We start from the raw sequence: 23,310 nt of genomic DNA on the forward strand, positions 1-23,310 counted from the left end.
TCCCATGATTGGGGGAAGGAAATGTGAGTCAGAGTGATGATGTAGGTTTTATGGGTCAGAGGATCCTCCCCTGGTCAGTTTCCACACAAATCTATATTTGACCCAAATACATATTGCACAGATACGCAGTTGTTTAAAATTACATGCACCCATCACATATCACATGAGGTATACTCTGTTCAAACTCTGCTCTTCCTGGGAGCTTGCATTTAGAAATGGCAACATTTTGCACTTTTTAACTGGTTTTGCAATATCGGACATTTACCCAAATTTACACACATGTGCGCAAGGAGTGGGGACATTAATTGATGAAGTGTCAGATTTTTAACATGCAGACATTTGGAGTGAAACCCTATTTTCCGCTAGCAACCCCCCAGATCATACCACCGGGTCCTAAAACCTCTTAAAATGTGGTCAGAAAAATCACAAGAATTATGGTATCATTTAGCTAATTTTGACAAGTCCGCACCATGAGTTATACATCTTTCTTAAAATCATATTCTGGCCAACAGGGGTGTGTCTTCCCAGGTCACATGGTGGAGAAACCAGGCTATCCACTTTCTTTAAGCTCAGCCTGTCCTCAGAGGGGGCTGCCCCTCCCCATTTCTGCCAAGAGGAAACCACTTTTACGACGCCCCCAATATAACATTTGCCTGAGTCAAGGAAGGGCTTTGTTCAAAAGGAAGCCATTTATGACCCCCCTAATAAACCATTTGCCTGGGCCCAGGACAGGCCTTTGTTCAACTCCCTGTAGCTGCTCCACCCCTAATCTAATCAGAGAGGTGACAACTCCTTTTGGCAAGGGGAAGAGTGGCTGAGCAGGTTTTAACTCCTGTGGGGGTATATGTCAGGCAGAATTCAGTTTCATTAAGCCAGGTTTCAGCTAAATGTCACTTTTTGTCCCCCAGTTTAAGTCTATTACGATTTTTACATACACATTAAATAATTACTTTCTTCAAGTCATTTCAGAGTATAGTTTTACATTGTATCCACCTCTTAGCAAGTCTTTCCTTGGTCTGATTTTGTTTCATTTGTTCAGTTTTACACAAAAGTCTGGTGGTTTTAAAACGCCGGTTTTCTGATAGTGGTGAGTACTGGTAATGCAACCATTTTTGGGATTTAAGAAAATGAATTCCCCACAGTTCTAGGTTGCTTTTGGCAATCAGCATTGCCATTCCCAATGGTTTCAGGCTACTGTGTGGGTAGCCCAATGGTTGTTTTAGGCAGTGCCCTCCTGTGCTCACAACCTAGGCAAAAATGGGTGGCAGCCTATTCTTCATGCATTTCACTGTGCATTTTCTGGGAAGTTCTGGCCATCATGATGTTTTCCATCTCAGTACTGCACAGTTTTCCTATTCTGGTGTACATGTTGGCTTTTTGGCCATCTTGGATTTTCTAAGCCCACAGCACCAAATGTTGCAGCATGATAGCTCAAACGTGGGTCAGGACACCCAACACTGTACGGGCATGAGAAGGTGGCCAAGATAATCATGGCATGTGCCATGCTGCACAACATGTGCATCCGATGGAACGTGCCTCTGCCCCCTGATATTGAACAGCAACCACCAGGTGAGGATGAAGATGATGAAGATGAAGGGGTTGCACATCAGCCAGGTGGCGATGCACAGGAGGGATGTGCTGTGCGCCCGTCTGTGATAGGCCAATATTTCTAAGACACATGGATGCAGAGGGTGCCATGGATATGGCACTCTGGGCACTAGATGTGGGGGTACATGGACACTGTGCACTGTAAACCAATAAAGCACACATACACAATAAGCAATGTCCAGTCATGTGATTTTTTTGTGCACAATGGGTGTATTAAACATGTGATATATACAAAGTGCATTTTCCCAACAACTCCCTCACACCCCCCTCTTCTCCCCCTCCACCACAACTCCCCCACACACCCCCTCCGTCTCCCACAACTCCACCACCACACACCCCTACACACCCCGTACCCCTCACAACTCCTCTACACATCCCATCCCCCTCCTGCTGCCCCGACAACTCCCCCACACATGGTGTGCAATAGTCATTGTATGCAACATGAGTCTAAATAAGTCTGCATATGCAGGCTGCCCCTGCTACTTGTGTCCTCTGTCGGTCTCCGGGGGCTGCGTGTCAGAGCGCTGCGTGCTCGTCTGGGTGGAGCTGGCTGATGACGCTGTGCCCTCATGGTCCACTGTCGGGGCAGGACGCTGAGCCTCCAAGGCATCAGCGATCCTGGCCAGCACATGCCTCACCGCTGACAGCTCCTCACAAATGCACCTGGTGCTTGACTCCATGGCCCCTGTCATGGCCGCAGTGTTCTCACTGGCCTCCTGCCTTGTCAGGGCACCATCAGAAACATACTGTTTCACAAGCCCTGTTAGCTCCTGCTGCCACCCCTCCCTTTGTGCCACGCGCCACTCTCCATCCCGGATGGCCCTTGAGGTGGATGGGACATCTGCCGAGGGGCCCATTGCAGGTGTGTCCTCTGTAGGGCTCCAGGCCTCTGGTATTGCCTCTCCTCCCGACTGGTCGAGTGTGGTGCTATTGGGGATGCTCAGTGGGGTGTGCTGTGGTGTTTGCCCAGGGCTGGCTGTGGCTGCCACATCCATGGACAGGTTGCCGTCCTCAGGGACACATACCTCAGCCTGGCACTGTCCTTCATCACCACTCTGGGGCGCTGTGGCAGCTGCCTGCCCTATGGAGCTGTTTGCAGCAGACAGGGTCCCATCTGCCACTGCCTCAGGATCAGTGGATTCCACCACTTTAGCCACTGTTGGTTTTGCAGCAGTACTTTGCCGCCCCTGTGCCTTGGCATCCTGTGGTGACTTTGCCTTGGGTGGCTGTTGTTGCTTGCCTAGGCCCTTAGATGTGGATGGCCTGTTGCTGTCATCCCTGCCTCTGGCCTTTTTGGTTGGTGTTGTGGCCTGTGCAGCTGTGTCCTCAGCATTGCTGTCGGAATCTGAGCCTGTGGGGGACCGAGAGAGGGACGGCTTCAGTGATGGTTGTACATGCATCATGCTTATATTGGTGTTAGTGCAGCTGTATGCATGTGATGATTTGCTGTCTTGGAGTTGTGACATACTGGTTGCTTTCTATAGGGGTTTTTTTCAGGCGTACGTCTGGTTCACACACGTGTAAGGTGGTGTATGCTGTGTGACATGCCTTTGTGTTGTGGACTGCATGCAGTGTGACACATGCCGTTTCGCTGTTTGTGGGGTGTGTCTCAGGTATTGCATTGGCATGCTGCATGCATGTTGATGTGACGGTGCTGGGGACAGCATCTAGCCAGGGATGTGTCCATGTGTGTGTGATGCCCATTTATTGGCTTATGTCACTGTCACATTTGTAGCCCATCATCATGCTTTGCATTCCAGTGGTTTGTGTGGACGCTCACCTCCATCTGCCGATGACAGGACTCCACGCTCGATGTCTCCCACTCCCTCAATGGCCTCCATGCCAATCGTGCTGGCACATGTTTCCTCCCATCGGGTGAGCTTTATGGGGGAGCTGTACCCGCTGCCTGTAGCCAGACCCTGGCTCCGATTCGCAGACTGGATATTGCGCACATGGAGGCGCAGGTCATCCTACTTTTTTTTACATCTGTCACAGTGCAGGGTGTGGTGCCGACCACACTGACCTTTTGGGCCACTTCCTCCCATATTTCTTTTTTTTTTATCTGGGCAGGTCACCTGAGGTCTGCTGCGAATACAACTTCTCCATTCTGGGCCAGAGTGTCTGCCAGCATATTTAACTCATCCTCCAAGAAGCGCACATTTCGCTGGAGGGTGGCACCTTTTTTGATGGCCTTGGGCATTGTGCTGCAGATGTAGCTGGTGGTGTGTGGATCCAGGTCCTGTGTCTGGAGGATTGCAATGGATTGTGTTATTCAAGATGGCTGCCGTTGCATTTGCTGTTCCGGCGCGATGACGTTACTTCCGGTTCCGGTATTGCCGGGCACGTATTGCCAGTGCCCGTTATTGCCAGTGCCCGTTATTGCTGGTGCCCGTTGTTTAGGGGTGGACGAAGGCAGAGGAGGTGTCATCAGTTTGCATGATGATGCTAACGGGGGTTTTATGGTCATTAACTCCATGCCGGTACAGACAGTACCGGCATTCCGCTATGTGCGTGCACGCATTCACGTAATCGGCCGCTGATGATAGCGTCAGTGCTACCCGGATGCGGTATTGCCTCCATGCCATTAAGGTTTGGTTTTCACCGCAAATCTCATAATGAGGCCCACTGTGTGGGAAGAGAGTGCTAGACATCACGAAGCATGCATTATTTATACACAGTCCCGGCCACATCATCCAGTCCTTCTCCAAGTTAATATCTTACAAGGGTTCATGCCCAGTTCACATGACAAATACAACAATATTGTCTTTAAATACTTCAGATATTTTCCAGTCTACAAAATACAATGGTTACAACTTTGTTCTGTCGGGTCATGTTGGTTCTCCAGCTTAAAGTTAGTCCAGTTTCAAGAAACAAATTCAATGGGTTTCTGCAAAGGCACATCGTTTAGTTGTCCAAAATTCTGTTCCAGTGTTTGTATGAGGATGAAGCTATTGGTGCAGACAACACCTGAATTGAGGTTCAATTTGGCTCCAAGGTTTCTCAGCAGCCTCAATGTTGACATAGTTCAAAGTTCATTTTGCTCTGCTGCAGCCAAAAATGTAGTTTAACATTTAGAACAGAAAGCAGGAGTTAGAATCAAAAATGGCGGATGGTTCTAAGAAGGTGGCGAAGTCAACTCTATTCAGGTCTGTTTAAGCATGGTTTCCAGTACAAATGTGAATGCGCTTAGGCCAATGCTCATAATCCGATGGCATTATACGAATATGGTTTTACAGCCCAGATAACTATATGATTTACTACTGGTAGGGGTGCCATCGTCATGAAGAATTGATTGTTTGTATCAATATCGAATGTTAATGAGCTGCTCCTCCGAGAGGATGAAAAGGGTAGTTGACGGGAGATTGACAAATGTGTCAATAGTGATAGGAGGAATGGTAAAGAAACCGTGAGGACGGAGAGCTCCTGGTCCTAAGAGAATTGAAGTTATAAAGGATATAGAGTAATTATCAGTGCCTCTAGGCAGCGATGTGACAAATCAACATCCGGGGCACCAGTGGTGCACGGGTGAATATCGGTTTCTAAACCATCAATCAGCCCCACACCTCTAGTACACCAGATGGGATCCCAATAGATTTGAATCACAGGCAAATTATAAACATCCTTGTCCAATATTGGTAACATAGACGGAACGGCAGGCTTATTTGCACAAGGTCGTGAATCGTTGGTTAGTTGCAACACAGTGAAAATAAAATTATACCAAATGATAAAAGGGACTGTTCAGTCAAGGTTGTATTTAAATGTCTACTTCATTATCACAACAGCAGTCCGAGCACACTACAAAACACAACCTACCCTGTAAAGGAAGGTAGAGGATACTTGGTTGAACTAGAAAGACATTCTAGCTCAAGGTATGGTCTCGTCTTGCTCTCATGTAGAGCTGATGTTGGTTGTACTGCGTATTTGAGCTTGTATTTCACATATTAAAATGGAAAAGTTTTTGGGCATATTTTTACTTTTTAATTGCTTGAAGGCAAAAGTGCATTCAAATAATTTGTGCCACCATTTGGGTTGCCACTTCATTTCGGATTGAGTCCGTCTTCAGGGCTAGGACATTGATTGGTCGGCCATATGGCCGATATGTGCACAATTATCTGTCAATTAACGTTTAAGAGCATAGACTGTACCTGCAGATAATTGCGCACATATCAAGCAACAACTGTACATGAGAGCAAGACAAGCTCATCCTTTGAACTAGAATTTCTTTCTAGTTCTTCTTCTACAGTTCTTTGTAACCTTGTGCCAAGGCTTCAAGGCATGCTCCTATTACTTTAACCACATAAATACAAACCACAGAATTAATCAAAAGTGCTGCAAATCCATAATCTTTTTGATTCAACACAAAGGGAGCAAGGGGTCGTAAAATGTCACTAAGGGCCACCGGGGAAGGACCAGGCGCATATAAACTACAATGTACCATGTGTTTGTAGAGGTTAATGGTGCTCGACATGGTCGAATCGGTTTCAGTGCGCTTTGCATCTCCTGCAACACAGTTCAAGGCAGGTGACAGCTGTCGGTATCAGGCAGCAGGTAGTTCAGTGAGCAAGGCTGGAAGGATGGCTGCAGGATGGCTTGGGGTCAGGAATCGTCTCAGTGCTGATTGGTGGGTCTGAAGCACTGGTTGAGGCATCTCGGACAGCATTAGCGAATCTTACGTAACAGTCAGCGGTGCAGTCGGTTGCAGCTAGAGGGACTTGACTGACTCAGAAATGTCCTTTAAGGCACATGCTGGTTGATGCTTGTCGATGTACTCCTCATTGCTACTTCACTGGGCTTGAGTCGTCCTTTAAGGCAGACCGCCCAAAGCTGAGGAGAGTGTTTCAGGCACCAGCCTTGTGCATGGTTCAGTTCAGAGAGTCTCTGGCACTTCTCATCTAGGAAGCTTGTTTGATAGCAGGGAATTGCGTTAAATTAGGACATTTAGAAGGAGTATGCAGAAGGAACTGAGTTAAATTAAGACATTTAGCCAGAGTATGCAGAAGCAGGGAAGGCATGCAGCAACATAATTGGCAAGCTCAAAGAGGGGTGTTTGGGATAGGCTTCACAGTATAATGCAGATTCACAAGGATATTAATCCCAAGATCACACTCATACATATGCGTTGCAAGCACAGCAAATACAACAAGTCCCAATGCAGCTGCAGTCACCACAAGGGCAACAACAGCAAGTAGCTATGAATACGCAGCAGACACTGATACAACAATTACAATACATCCCAATGCAACCGGCAGGTGCGTCACAATGGTACATGAATGTGGGAGCCACACAAGTAGCTACACCCAAATCTGACAGTATGAGTGTGGTGGGAGGATATCCTTTCACAGGTATGTGGATGGCTTTATATCCACAATAGGACAGCCCACAGAAGGACCTGATATGTTCAGTGCTATCTGTAAAACCAGACTCCACAGAGGAACCAAGAGTCAAGGTAACGATAGGAGGCAAGACGTTTTCATTTCTTGTGGAAACTGGAGCAACTCGTTCCTGTGTCCGTGAGGGAAAATATGCAATGACAGGTGTTGTCATGAATGTGCAGGGATTTTCTGGTGCAATGAATGTAGTTCCATTTACAGACGAATTACCAATTTCTGTAGGTGAACACGACGTGTGTATGCCATTATACTCTAGACAAACACTGGTAAACAAACATACGAGGGCGTGATTTGATGACGAAACATAAAATGACAATGGGCCTCATTACGACCCTGGCGCTAAGTGGTTAACGGCGCCAAAAAAAGGCTGCGGTGCCGTTAATCACTTAGCGCCTTACTACGAGGTCCCTTTGCAGGACCTGACCTGAATGGCTGGTCTAGACCAGCCGTTAAAGTAGGGACCCGCAAAGGGACTCTCGAGGTAAGTACGGTACCGCAATTTGCGGTACTGTACTTAACTTCTTCCCCAGTCCCATTGAGCCCTATGGGGCAAAAATGGGAATGGAGAAGGGCCAATGTTCAATGGGGAATTACCGCCCTGCCAACCTTGGAATGGGGTGGTAATTCCCCATAGAACATTGACGGACTTGTTACAATACCGGCACAAACAATTGGTGCTAATAGCGCCATGGTTAAGCGCCGGTGTTGTAATGAGGGCCAATATCTTTTACCAATGAAGGGATAGTGTGCTCTAGTCCAGGAATACATTCTGTAAATGTGAGGGAACTCAAACTAGCTTTCACAGGAAAGAAAGATTTACGCGGAGTAGCTCTAGAAGAAGAAGTGTTTTTGTATGGAGTGACTGTCTTATTATCATGGTTGCCTAAACTGATCGGCAAGCAATTGAGCATACCTGATACATTTTTGTTCTGGCCATAGATGCCTATGGATGATGAGGAAGAGCAAATTATCCCTTTGAAACTAGAAGCAGCAATAGTAAGAGAAGGATGGTTGATGCTTCATGGGATAAATGATGAGGGAAGGAGATATAGAACAGTGATAGCCCTCGATGAAGGTACAGGTTGACAGATTTGACGGATGAGGAGCTATTTGGTGACGACTATTCGAATGAGGAGGTAGGGTTTTTCATACATCTTGTTGCATTAAAGTAGAGAATGTAGACATACTACATACAATGACAATGGTAACAAAGAAACTGCCATTTTATTCAGTAAGACTTGGAAACATGTATCTTATGGACTACAATTCCATATGACATGGATTTACTGGAAGGAGTGGGAGCAGTAAAGATAAAGCTCAAACCAGAAGAGATTCTGCCAGGTGCAAAACAGTATCCCGTGTCCAGAGAAGCGGATGAAGGTATATTGGAAAACGTATCTGCTTTAATGAAACAAGACATTTTGGTACCATGTGATTCCCTGTGTACCCTGTCAAAAAAATCAATGGTGGGGTCATGGAGATTCATCCAAGACTTGAGACCCCTAAACAATATAGTCGAAGTAGAATTTCCATTAGTCCCAAATCCTGTGACAATATTGTTCAATATACACTTGAAAGCAAAACTAATTTATTGTTTTAGATTTAAAAAATGCATTTTTTCTCAATTCCCCTTCATGGAGACTCACAAGACTCGACTTCCTTTTCATATATAATGTGTTGTCTGAAACACTTGTTTGCCTCAGATGTACTGTGAGTCCCAATCAATTTTTAATAGAGTCCTTCAGATGTAATTGGATAATGTTACACTTGAAAGTATCATAATTAAATATGCTGATGATATTTTGGTGTGCAATGAGACAGAAGAAAGATGCAGAGAAGACTCTGTCAAACTCTGTCAAACGTATGACTATAATGGCAGAGAAAGGGTACAAAGTGTATAAGGAGAAATTGCAATATTGTCAAGAAGAAGTACTGTATATAGGACAGTTGATCTCACATGAAGGGAGAAAAGTGACACATAAAAGAGCAGAAGCTATTATGAGGACTGAACGACCAAAGCCAGTGAGACAGATGCAACAATTTTAGGCCTTTGCAATTGTTTTGCCTTCCTCAATCTGAATAATTTAGATATATTTTGGAATAAAGATCTTCCCCAATGCCCATAATAAGACTGGAAGGCAATGTGCTTTTTCGGAACACAAGAATTAATTTACACTCCATTTAGATTTTGAATTAGACACTTCTCAGGTCTCTTTATTATCTCAATTATAGATTACAGACTTATGAAAAACAAAAGCAAAATACAAATGAAAAGAAAGCAGAAATGTAATACATCACGGTCAGCATTTTTTTGAAACACCTCATCTCTACCACGTACTTCACTGGAAACTCCAGGTTGGAAGAGAGTCACTCGCCAACGGGAACAGGCTGAAGGAGCACGTATGCTTTTGTCAGCTGAGCTGAAGGCCAGGGGAGTGAGAGTGACTTGATTTTACTGTGATGTCGTTCACTCTAATGCCAACTTAATATTTTTCCGGAGTCAGTAAAGCTGCACAGCTGCTCGGCCGGTGCTGCCATCAAACCTCACTGCTTTGTAAACAACTCCTGGTTTCCCATGAGAACTGACAAATCTTGCCTTCAGCTTCTTGTGAAATGCACAACAAACTTGGTCTGCACACACAAACAAGCTGTCTTTCAACGGCTTCAACAAACGTACATTATAGTCAGCAATGGCCTTTTATTTCAGCTTAGAGTCAAATGTTAAATTGTGTTTCTAGAATGTATTTCAACTAGACTCCGTATTGTAATCAAAGAAGTTACATTTTTTTAATGCATTACATACCACCCTTGGACATTTGACTTCCATAGCTCAATGGCACTAAATTCTTTTTTTTCAGTTTTCGAAATCTAAGCAGCATTAAAACTGAGCTAGAAACACATTGAAAACAGCAACACAATACAATCAAAATAATCAGAATAACAGAAATGCAATCAAGGGCATAGTGTAGGGTCTCACCAATATTTGGGCTCCAGCCAACTAGCCAGTCCCATTATCCAAATGATAAACAGTAACCTCATTGGTCAACTGCTTCAATGTGTTTGACCTGCCAGGAGCGACACTGAATGAGTCTTCAGAAAGCACTGCGGATAGCAGCTGGATCTCCACTCTTCACAGGGACAGCTGACCTTCACAGAGAACTGGACATTGAGATGCTGGACGAACATCTAGCAGAGCTGAGCAAGAACTTCTGCCAAGGACTGGATCAGAACACAAACCCTCTCATTAGGGGACTCCCTCTGATCAGGGGACTCACTGCCACTACTGCAAACCCTTTTGACTACTACCCACGACCCATCACGGCAAAGATCCTGTGAAAAAAGCTTTACTGTGACAAGTACACACAGACCATGAAGAAATCAAACCCACAACTACACACTCAACCAGAGTGGATGGAGTAATGAGTCACATGCCTCGTTATCCAGTAATCATCACTGATGCATAAAATATGCCAGCAAGAAGAAGAAAAGTAGCCCATGCTGTAGGGGGACATGGGAACTGAGATAAATGCCCATGATAGATAAGAGGAAGGATGGGGGTGTGTTGGGAGGAAGGAGACCTGGTTGGCCTGGGAGGAAAAAGGAAGGTAAGAGGTAATGGTCGTAGATGAGAGTGGGAGTCAGTATAAGGTATGGTAAAGACATGAGGTGATGTCAGGTTAAAAGGTGGAGACTAGGGAGAGAGGAATTCTGTATACGTGGTGTATACATGGTGCCTATTACAACAAAAACAAATAAATCAATGAAACATTGCCAGTGAAATGGCTGAGGAGTGGGTGTGAGGTAGGTTTCAGAGGTGGATACTCAGCTTAAGTTGTGGAAGGTGAGTGAGAGGTAAGTGGGCAGGGTGGAGAATGATATTGATAGGTAAGAGGAAGCAAGACTTGGGTGAAACATAAGATGAATGGTGGTGAGGGTGAGGAAGCAAGACTTGGGTGAAACATAAGATGAATGGTGGTGAGGGTGAGAGGTAATAGGAAGGAATGAGGACAAGGAATGAGAGAGGAAGGGAGCTGTGGGTGAGAGTTGAGTGGAAATGGGTGTCGGAATAAGAGGTAAGAGACAGGGTTGACCTAGGTGGGAGAGGTAGAAGGAAGGAAGATTGCTGCAGAAAGGACACACCTGAAGTGGTGTCATTGAGAGGGGGAAGAAGGCTGTATGCTGGGGGTAACTGGCCAGAGCAAGCAGTGCAGACTGATGGTGAGACGTCAGCAGAAATGCTGGGAGCAGAAGGTAACAGAGGGTGAGTTTCATCCCAGCTACCTTCTCCAGGGTTTGCTTGGATCCCACAGGGCTGTAGAGTCAGCCTACTAGCAAAGACATGTGGGCTGGACGGGCTACAGTCTGCTGAATTGCAGGGCAGCATGGGGGACCACTTTTCACTCACATGTTCTAAGGGAGTTCTGGAGGTCTGGAGGGTGTACAGGACATACTATAGAACGATGTTTACTGGTAGAAATGTGTGTTTCCTGATTATCTGCAACAGGCTAGAGCTTTAAATGGGCCGGGGCTAGCTGGGTCTCAGCCCGGCAAGATCCCAAAATTAACTTTGAGCCAGAACTATTCTGGAACTCCCACAATTCATGCCTCTGACCTAATTTCCCTGCACACTAAATTCAATGACAATGCTTCGCTATTCTAAAAAATAGGGGTGTTCAAACTATTTCTGGCGACCTCTAACCACACAAATTTTGAGCTTGAGTCACGTGAATTTTTCAAATATTTTTGCATATTCAAAGAATGAGGTTTAACCGAATTTACTGTCAATGTGTAGAAGCTCTCTGAGATGTCAAACACATAATCGTATGGCTGTCTTGTTTCTCTCCATCCGTCTGTTCAATAAAGGATGTCTTTTCACTGATTGTGGTGAGATCCTGAACCTTACTGTGGTGACATCCTGGCACTGGAGGGTAGCATATGGTAATTTTAAAGGGACAAATATAACATGTTTATTATATATGCATTAAAATGTCTAGAATTCCTAAACATATTGCAACATTTATTATGTTTAACAAATTTAAATTATTTTTAAACTATATTATAAACAGATTATATATGTATGTTAAAGGCTTCATAAATGTTTATAAATGCTTAACAAATATAGTATAATATGGTTCATATTTCTATACTTTTTTGCAAATTTAAAGAGATTTTACTTGGATTTGGTGTAAATATTTTTTTATAAATGACTATTTTTATAATATATTTTAAAAATGTCTAAAAACAAGCTAAAATATATTGTGATATTTCTAATATGTGTACACTGTTGTGTGACATTAAACTGAGCGTGTGCTTGAACTGTGTCACTGTTCTATTATAAATTGTACATGTTATACATTTTTAAATAGTTTAAAAGTACTAACATTTGTAAATAATTCAAGTAATATTACACATTTGTATTTTTTGCTAATTTATCATTTTTTACTTTCCCTTTTAGCAGCTCGAATGACCTGACATTTGTTGTTGTTCGTCATGGAACGTCAAGATGATTTGAGGCCCTTGAGGGCATGGCGGAGTGCCTGCGGGACACCTTCGAACTTTCCGAACTTTTCTCAAACCTACTTCAGCAAAGTTTATAATCATCAGTTCCAGGCTTTTGGAATCCCATTATTTGTTGTCTAACACTCTGAAAGGAATTGAAAATATCATCGGGAGAAGAGTAAGTTGATGTTTGCAAGATACATTTTAGGTTAATTTTCATCAAAATACAACATAAATCCAGGACATTACTTCAAGAACTGAGGGCCTGGAAGGTTCTTTGCGCTAAATTGATTTCATTTTGGTATCTACTGGAATGTTTTTATTCGTATTACTTTGTTCACTGCACTTTCATTATACTATATCTAGTACACCTTTTGAAATGGATGTGACTCCCTTGTCTTCCAGGTATGCAAACGTGACAGAGTCTGTTCGGCCACTCCTTTGATTACATGGACCACGTGTTTTCTAAAGGTCCCTTAGCTACTCGCGATTCTGCGGCACCCATATGTTGTTGTGTGTCCATTTGCTGCCCCCCTTGATTTCTCTTCACCTTTTGAACACAGGTGCATGCTGATTGGGATTGTTTTAGGGGTAAATGCCATATGTGGTATGCACCGAGTGTTAGGTGTGTAATTAGTGCATGGGATGTTCTTGTTGAAAGCAGTGTGTATGTGTGAGAGAGCATGCTTGTGTGGTCTCTTCCTTTTTCCAATTTAGTTGTCATTGATATTGGTCGATACAGCAAATGCAACCCCCCGCTTTCCCTATGCACAGTCCTCTTTGCTACATCCATGATATGATCCACAAGAGAAATTTCAAAAATAAGAATCATTTGGACATAAAATACAATAAGGGCTGATAACTAAATATGGTAAATAGGTGGTTTATAGCAGCTACCAAACTGTTAACCATTGCATTAGAGAAGACGTTGCAGATGACACATAAGTAAACCATCGGAAAAGTCTCTCTCTTCGCTCTTTCTTCGCTTTCTTGGTCCTCCTTGAGAAATTACCAATTACGCAGAAACGTCCTTCTTTCACTTCTTTTTTTTTTGTAAAAATCTAACAGATTATATACAAATAATAAAAAAATTTAAAAAATATGGTATATGCTACTAATAATAGATGCAACAACAATAATAATGTCAGTAGGTACAAGGAGTGTTAAAAATAAAACATCATTAAATGTATGGTTCGGAAGCTACAGGCGGACCTCTGACTTCACAAGAAAGGGCCAAGCTGGCAAATACAACTAGGCCGCACGCATAGGGGACACAGAGACAGGTGAATTCTGCAAAGAGGCTGCTAGGTAGCAGGCAATTTAATTTGCTGGAGAGGTCGGACACTTCTCTTTTATAAATTGTGCATAAACAACGGTCGGCTCGGACGGGAAGATTTCCCAGCACGTCGGCTGATGGCCGAGGCTCTCTGGAATGCAGCGATGAGCAGCGGCAGATGGGCTCGCCGGGAAAATACATTTCAGAAACGACGGGGCCCAATCTATAGTGTATTACCTTTCGCTGCTCTCCCGTCGCCTGCACGCGCCTGCCAGGCTATTCCGCCAGCATTCTGGCCAATCGGAACTCGAGGTTTGTGCGACGCAGCCGGCGCGCCGCCGTACGACACCTGCAAGCGAGATGCTGCGTCACGCAGATCCTCTCCTTCCTCGGTTTATTGAATCAGGGCTTTGAGTTGCCACCACTGCACTGTTAGTAACCGCTGGCACACGCCACTTTAATGGCATTGCATTACACCCCCAGCGTTTCCTTTAGGGTACACTGAGAACCTGAAACTATTTCTCCAGCCTGGGATTTGTTTGAATGTGACAAGAAAAGCTTAGAAGAGGAGGTTAAGGGCAAGGACTGGAGAAATGCGGTATTAAAATAACCTCGAACACCAAAAGAAGAGGTGGCCTACATACAGTCGCTTATCACAGTTCGACATTTCACAATACAATTTGTAAGTCGTGAAATTTTTTAGCAACTTTGCGTCAGATGCCTCCATTTTAAGAAACATGGGGGGGGGCCTGGTTTACAAAAGCATTTTCCAATGGAAAATACCACTGAACATCTTTGTCAATCGGGCCCTTGGTGTGCAACTCTGGTCAAAGCAACCAGCTGCAGACTGCTATAAGTGACAGTATTGGCCCAAATAAAACTGGACCACCCTGGCCTATTTGGCCAGTTCTTCAGCAATACCATACTGCTCTATAAGCCAGTCCGATCCCTGCTGTGCGCAACAGCTGACAAGAATCGAAACTTAAGCAAATAGCTCTTAGTGCCATTCCTAAACGTATGAGGGCTATTTGTCAAAAGAAGTTTTAGCGGGATCCTGGTGCTGAATTTTTGTCATTAAACTAGGAATGGCTGTGCCCATCGTATGGTGCAATTGTTCTTGGGTATTGTGACTTGCCGATATTTTAGTAGACTGATTGTTATGGTCAAAGTTCACATGTCGATCGGTGTTGGATCTGTTTGTACAGGGGAGGTGTTCAACAAGTCTGGGCCTACCCATTCTGCAGGTCACACTCTTGATGCTCTGATCTCTTCTGACCTTCCCCTCTCCGTCCCTCTCTCCACTCCTCTCTCCTGGAGTGATCACTTTCTCCTATCCTCCCACCTCACCCTCCCTACCCCACAGGCAAAGCCACCCTCATCACTGCCACCCACCTTCTCGCTCATCCGACCCATGAAGCGCGTGTCAGTTGAGGCTTTCGCTGACACCTTCTCGCTCCCCCTCCCCCTTCGGCTGACTCCCACCCTGACACAGCCCTCTCCATGCTCCACTCTGCTATATCTGATACTCTTGATATCCTTGCCCCCGTCATGAGAATCCGCCTGAAGCCCAAAGCCAAATGTAACTCCTGTTATGACTCGGATCTCGTCACCCTAAAACGCAAGTGCAGGGTGGCAGAGAGGAAATGGCGTGCTTCATGTTCATCCTCTGACAAACTGGCCTGCCGCCTGCTCCAAAGGCAATACCGTCTCTCCGTTCTCACCAAGAAGAGAGCCCTTATCCAAGCCCGCATCTCTGCGGCATCTAACAACTCGGCCGAACTCTTTAAAATCTGCAAGGAGCTTGCCAACCCTGCTGCAGTCTCTACCTCTCCTGTCTCCCAGGTCCTCTGCACTGCACTGGCCTCTCACTTCATCTCTAAAACTCAGGACATCCTGTCCTCACTCTCCTCCTATCACCTCCCTCCCTCTCTTCCTGGCTCTTCTTCTTGCCCTTCTGCAGCCACCCCTCCTCCCTCCTTCTCTGCCTTTCCCCTTTTTTCTGCTGACAAGGTTTCCAGACAAGTCCGATCTATGAAAGTCTCGTCTAAACAGGTTCACCCCTGTTCTTCCAAAACTATCAAGGACCACATTGACTCCCTGGCTCCTGCCCTGGCTGACTTTTGCAACCACTCCTTTGCCTCTGGAGTCTTCCCATCCCCCCTTAAGCACTCCCTTGTGCACCCTCTTCTTAAGAAACCCTCTTCTGACCCCTCCTGCCCGGCTAACTATCGCCCAATCTCCATCACTCCCTTCCTGGGCAAGCTCCTGGAGAAACTGGCCATCTCCCAGCTTAACCTCCATGCTGAATCTGTTGGTAGTGTTCATGACCATCAATCAGGCTTCAGAGCTGCCAGAAGCACGGAAACTGCTCTCCTGAACATCCGTGAGGACTTGCTCTTGAACCTCGACTCCAACACTCCGTGTGTTCTCATTCTGCTCGATCTCTCTTCTGCCTTTGACACTGTCAACCATGCCATCCTGCTCAACCGTCTCCGTGATAACCTGGGTATCACTGGTCAGGCTCTGGCGTGGCTGACATCTTTCCTCTCCAATCGTCCCTCCCAGGTCCAACTGGGGTCCTTCCTCTCTGACATCTTTTTCTCCACCTGTGGTGTCCCCCAGGGATCCAATCTCTCTCCCTGGCTGTTCAACCAGTATCTGGCACTCCTTGCCCACCGCATCGCCGCTCTCTGCCCCAACTGTCAGTGCTATGCGGACGATACCCAGCTCATTTTCAGGCTACCCTCGGCCTCCTCCTCTCCTTCCCTCATCTCTGACTGTCTGTCTGCTATCCAGGAATGGTGTGCCGCCAATGACCTCTGCCTTAATGCCAGTAAGACTGAGATTCTACTCATCGGCACACCCACTCCCTCCTTCCCTGCAGCTCTCTGGCCGGCCTCTCTTGGCCCTCTTCCTGCTCCTACCTGCAAGGCAAAAAACCTCGGGGTCATCTTCGACTCCACACTCTCCTTCTCTCCTCATATATTTGAGGTATCTAAGAAGTCACACTACCAGCTGCACCTCCTCAGAGGTATTCTTCCCTTCCTCTCCTTCCCCCAGAAGCTCACTGTCTCCCGAGCCCTGGTTCTCTCAAAGCTGGACTACTGTAACAGCCTCTATCTTAATCTGCCTGCCTCCACTCTCCGCCCTCTGCAACTCATCCAGAACAGAACTGCGAGACTTGTCCTTGGCCTCAAGCCCAGGAACCGTATCTCTCCAGGACTGAAATCTCTACACTGGCTCCCAGTGGCTGCAAGGATAAAGTTCAAAACCCTCTGCATTGTCCACAAGGCCTTCTGGGGCCTGGGGCCTAAATATCTTCAACTCTCTCTTCCTAAATATCTTCCTTCCCGAGCCCTTTGCTCATCCGTCTCCAACTCCCTCAGGGTCAGCCACTTCTCGAAGCAACGAGCTGGTGGTAGATCTCTCTCCGCGGCAGGGGCCTCTCTCTGGAACAGCCTTCCTGCCTCCCTGAAATTTGAGGAGAACCATCTCCGGTTCCGGAAGCACCTCAAAACCTTCCTCTTTGCTTATGCTTTCTCTCTCCCTCTCCCCTGCTAATTCTTCACTGAAACTGCACTGAATCTGCAACTGGGCCACTCTCACCGACCTCGGTCCTGGGCCCAGCCACTCTCCACTTGCACTGCCTCCCTGGCAACCCCTGCACTGCGGGACTGTCTCTGTATCCCTACAGCCCCCCCTTCCCAGCACTTGTCTGCACTTACCCTGCACTTGCCACCAGCTGGCCCTTTTCTTGTACTGCACTTCCCCCCTCCCCTTCCCCTTGCACTTCTCCCTTCCCCCTACCCCTGCACTTGCGCGATCTGAATTACACCTGGCCTAGTAGGATCGTTGTCTGTCCTCCCCTTGTTTCCCCCCTCCCTGCCTCGTCGCGCCTTGAAACACTTGTGTATTGGCGCGTTACAAATGCCATATCATATCATATCGTATCAATGCGGGGGAGTTACTGAGAAAGTAGGGCAGCTTCTGGAAGACAGACAGAATATGGATTCCTTTAACAGGATTGTGGTGATGATCGTCAATGTTTTCCTCAGGTTTTCTCTTTGTTGATAGAGATTGATTCTATTTTGGGGGTAAAATGGACAATGGTCATACGTCAATTTGTGGAGGGTACAGCCAACCTACTATCTTATTATCGATTCGATCAGCAGGCAATTTCCTGCTCCCAAAATCAGTGATCCAGATTCCCGGGTGTTTAATGCCATAACAGTTTACCCGCAGAGATAGTATGGGTGCTTCTGTGGGCTTTTTTAAACATTTTAATTAAATGGAATGGAATGATGGTAGACCAACCTCAGGAAAATGTGTGGTGCTAATCCACATACATTTTCCTATGCTCAAATCACAACAAAAGCATAGACCTGTGCATTCTGGTATGGACAAAGCCTGCGGGCACAGTCTGCCCTTGTCATATTTAATTGGAATGTGACAGCCAGGAGTACACAATGTCATCTGCAGGAAGGGGAAGGACCAACATTCCCCCTGCCATGGTCAACCTGATTAACTGACAAAGGCTACATGGAACCACCCTGCTCTTTTGTTAGGCCTTGCAGCTGGTGTCAGAGATTAACATACCAAAAGAGGGCACTTCAAACAGTCCCACATGGGGACTGGCTGCAGAGGTTAACAAAGGAGACAGGATACCAAACAACATTTCATATGTAACTTTGTTAACCCAAAGCCAGCTGCCACTTTCACTATCAATGACTTTGAACTGTCATGTTTGGGTCTGTTGTTCACAGTAGGCCACCCAGCTAAGGGGACCCCACTCATAAGGTATGAGAATGTGGTTTACAGGAGCCAGAGTCTTGTCTCACCGCAGCTTCAAGGGAGACCTGCTGCTTTAACAGGGACCACACGGGGAGGACAGTTAACCCGAGAGACTCTTTGAACACACAAACAGGAAGATGGGTGAAACTTAGTAGCACAAGTGAGTGAGCTCAGATCTCCTTCTCTTGAGAGAAGGGTTCAGCCATTTTAGTTCTGGGACAAACCTTGTTCCTATTTTCACCCCTTTACCTTTCCTGTTGCAAATCACTCTGATCACTCTGGTTATAACCTTACGCATATAGGAGATTGTTGGCATGGAAAATAGTAGGATTGGCTCATCAAGGTAGGCATAGCCTACACAAATTACTGTGGCCACACGGCTTAAGAAGAGGGGTGAGCCCCTCTTTGGTAGATCCTCTGAACACTTCACAAGAAGTAGAAAAGAATAACTCAACCTTGGATGTGTCTAAAGATATAGGGCCTCATTACACGGTAGGAGGTAACGATGGCGCAATTAGCGCCATGGCTACCCCCTACCGCCTTCTGGGTCCGGGTAGGCGGTATGGGGTCTTACCGGGTCATTCCGACCCTGGAGGACCCGGTAAGTCCCCATGCCAATTACCATTCCCCATTCCCATTCGAACCCCCATAGGGCTCAATGGGAATGGGGAAGGAGCTAATAACGGTACCGCTATTAGCAGTACCGTTATTAGCTCTGAAGTCCCTCAGCGTGTCCCGTCCTTAACGTGTGGTCTGACCACACGTTAAGGACGGGACCCGCTGAGGCACCTCGTAGTAGGGTGGTAAGGGATTACTGGCACCGGTGCCCTTACTGGTGCCGGTAATCCCTTACCGCCTACCATGTAATGAAGCCCATAGTCAGCCTTACATTTTCCACCAGTGAAGGAAGGCCAAGATATCGAAAGAGGGAAGCAATATCTCTCCCATAAACTTCTCCCAGTGAACAGAGGGTTGAACAGAACTCAGAGGACCCTCCAGCTGCCCCAGAACCGGTACTCAGCCAGCACACTGCGCACCCTGCTAGGCTCTGCAGCAAGCCTCCTGAAGTGGGAGTTCCAGAAGGTCACTGAACCTAAAAGCAATGACAAAGCAGCTGCCTGCAACATACTCCATAGCTGTGGGCCATCCGCCTTAAAGGACATTTGCAAGCCAATAGAGTTCCTCAATCCGTAACTGACTGTAATGCTGACCGTTGTCAAGCCGCAGTTGCTTAAAGACATCTGAGACGTCTCAACCAGTGCTTCAGAACTGCCGATCAGCACTGTGACAACACTTCCTGACCCTGAGCTTCTATGCATGTCAGACTACAACTGGTCGTTTAGCTTCGCTTGCCAAACCACTGCCTGATACTGCAGCTGACTCCCATCTCAAGCTCTGTCACAGAAGCCTGCAAAGCGCCCTGAGGCCGACCCGACCCTGTCGAGCACCAAGCACACCAACAGCAAAAGGTACATTGTGGTTCTGTCCCCCTGGTCCTTTCCATAAGGCACCTAGAGACATTTTAAGACCCTGTACCACCTTTGTGCTAAAACCAAGAAACCTTACCAAACTGTTGTGGTTATTAACCATATCGACTACTGTCAGTATCCAGAGTGCATCCCTTTTCCTTCTTTGAAACTGTCTGTCCTCTTCATTCCTTTAAATGGTGGGTTGTATTTCATAGTGTTACTAGACTGTTTGTTGTAATAATAATAAAGTAATTATTTGTATACAACCTTGGCTGGACACTACTTTTATCATTGGGTAATAATTGTATTTTTGCTGTGTGGCAACAAACCAGCTATCCAGATAAGCCTGCCGTTCCATTCCCGTTACCAGAATTGTACAAAGTGGTTTATAATTTTAATTGTATGCTTGTGTATTCCAATCTGTTCAGATACATCCATTCTGGTGTATTAGAGGTGTGGGGATGATAGCTGTTTTAGAAACCGATAGTCACCCGTGGCCACTGGTACCCTGAAGTTGATTTGTCATAGTTTGAGATAAAGAGCATTTCAGTGGTGAAGCATATGGTTTTATTTTTGCTCCAAGTGCCGATATTTCTGTATTAGCTGGGGGCACACATGCAAAGGGACTTTCCGTAATTGGTGATTGCACATTTTTTCACATAATTATTTACCTCTGCTGCCTTGCAAAAAAGAATACCCATTTCACTTGTATGTTCACCAAGACAAGGATTAATTTGATAATTGGAAGAGCTTAGCAATGATATCAGCTCTGCCAGTGGCTTTTTTGGACTTGAGAAGCATTCATTCTGCTGTGATATGATAGGTTATTTAATACCCAGAGGTTTCTAAGCACGACCCGTGGATCGAACCTGTGTTGCTCCATGTCGTCTTGCTTCCAAGGGGAGCATGTAGCCCCTAAGCTATCCTCCCACGACGTGCCTCCACTCTCTTCAATATTGCTCTAGTTCAGCTGAGGTTTAATGAGTAATACACGGTTCCTACTAGAGTGGGGTGAACGAGGAACGAGATTTGGAAAATGGCAGAGATCACTTGATTATGCCCATGCCACCATAGAAAATGATGTCTTGTAGCTGTTTTTAACAACTCCAACAGCTCAATTTTGCCAGGCTGTACATTGGCACGGAGGAGGTGAAACCTTTGTAGATGAGCCCTATGCATGTATCTTCACCATCAGGCCATTTCACACTGGTCTCCCCACATTAAAGGGATGGTCTAGTAAAAAAATGTATTTAAAAAATAGATAGGCAACATAAAAAAAAAAATACTAGCATTCTCCGTTTTAAAACTTCCTATGTAAAATTTTGAGCTATTCAAGCTCAAAATTCGCAAAAGCAAGCACATGGGCGCATCCTTTTTGTGAAATGGAGGCCCTCCTGTTCTGGCTTTTGCTTTTGCAGCACTAATGAAGGAAAAGCCAGCCAGCTGTAGTAAACAAAGGCTACCGCTGGGTGGCTTTCCCTTCATTATTGCTGTAGGCGGAGGACGGGGACCGGAGACCAGAGCAGGAAAGCTGCAGCTGAATCTCGGTAAGTGCTATTTATTTGTTTTTTAAAAATAAACAGTAGCTGTGTTTTTTTTTCTAAGTTTTCCGGGCTGGCGGAGCCCGGAAAACTTAGAAATAAAACCGCAGCTTTAAAAACGTTGTATTTATGTTTGCGGTCGCTTTTGAAGCGACCGCAAACATAAATACAACGTTATTGTGTTGGAAAACGCTGCGGTTTTTCTTTCCAAGTTTCTCAGGCTCCTCTGGCTCAGAGGAGCCTGAGAAACTCGGAAAGAAAAACCGCAGCGTTTTCCAACACAACCGCGTTGTTTCTGCCCGAATCTGCTTTCCCATTTGGGGCTCTCGGGCTCCCAAGGGAGCCCGAGAGCCCCAAATGGGAAAGCAGATTCGGGCAGAAACAACGCGGCATTGCGGAAAACAACCGCGTTATTTCTACCTGAATCTGCTTTCCCATTTGGGGCTCTCGGGCTCCCCACGGGGAGCCCGAGAGCCCCAAATGGGAAATCAGCTGCAGGTAGAAACTCTACGCGGCATGTAAACATAACCGCGTGTGTTTCTGCCTGCTGCGGCTTTCACTTTGGGTCTCCAGTGCTCCCCTGGGAGCACCGGAGACCGAAAGTGATAGCCACAGCAGGCAGAAACACACGCGGTTGTGTTGGAAAACGCTGTGTTTTTTCTTTCCAAGTTTCTCAGGCTCCTCCGAGCCGGAGGAGCCTGAGAAACTTGGAAAGAAAAAACACAGCGTTTTCCAACACAATAACGTTGTATTTATATTTGTGGTCGCTTTAAAAGCGACCGCAAACATAAATACAACGTTTTTAAAGCTGCGGTTTTATTTCTAAGTTTTCCGTGCTCCTTCAGCCCGGAAAACTTAGAAAAAAAAACGCAGCTAGTGCTTATGTTTTGTAAAAAAAATAAATAGCACTTACCGAGATTCAGCTGCAGCTTTCCTGCTCTGGTCTCCGGTCCCCGTCCTCCGCCTACAGCACTAATGAAGGGAAAGCCACCCAGCGGTAGCCTTTGTTTACTACAGCTGGCTGGCTTTTCCTTCATTAGTGCCGCAAAAGCAAAAGCCAGCACAGGAGGGCCTCTATTTCACAAAATGGATGCGCCCATGTGCTTGAATAGCTCAAAATTTTAAATAGGAAGTTTTAAAACGGAGAATGCTAGTATTTTTTTTTTTATGTTGCCTATCTATTTTTTAAATAAAATTTTTTACTAGACCATCCCTTTAATGTGGGGAGACCAGTGTGAAATGGCCTGATGGTGAAGATACATGCATAGGGCTCATCTACAAAGGTTTCACCTCCTCCGTGCCAATGTACAGCCTGGCAAAATTGAGCTGTTGGAGTTGTTAAAAACAGCTACAAGACATCATTTTCTATGGTGGCATGGGCATAATCAAGTGATCTATTTTTTAAATAAAAAATTTTACTAGACCATCCCTTTAAGCACTGAGCAGGAAAACAGTTCAGCGTAGTTGCGCCCGCCATGCCTGGAAAGCCGCATTGTCTATGCATGCAGCAGACTTTTTTGTGGGTGGAGTGGTTGAGACCTCTATTCCACAGGGATGTCTCTAATGGCAGTATGGCAGGCTTCATGTTTGACGCACAGGCCGCCATTACATAACACCTTTGAGTCAGTGCATGGTGGTAATCCAGGAGCATTTTCCAGTTTGGGCAGGTAATGGAAAAGGAGCAGGGGACTGCCCACCTTCCTATGACATTTCACACACAATCAGAAAACAAATTA

Source organism: Ambystoma mexicanum, chromosome 1p (genome assembly GCF_040938575.1).
Source record: "Ambystoma mexicanum isolate Mex_15411 chromosome 1p, UKY_AmexF1_1, whole genome shotgun sequence".
Classification (NCBI taxonomy): domain Eukaryota; kingdom Metazoa; phylum Chordata; class Amphibia; order Caudata; family Ambystomatidae; genus Ambystoma; species Ambystoma mexicanum.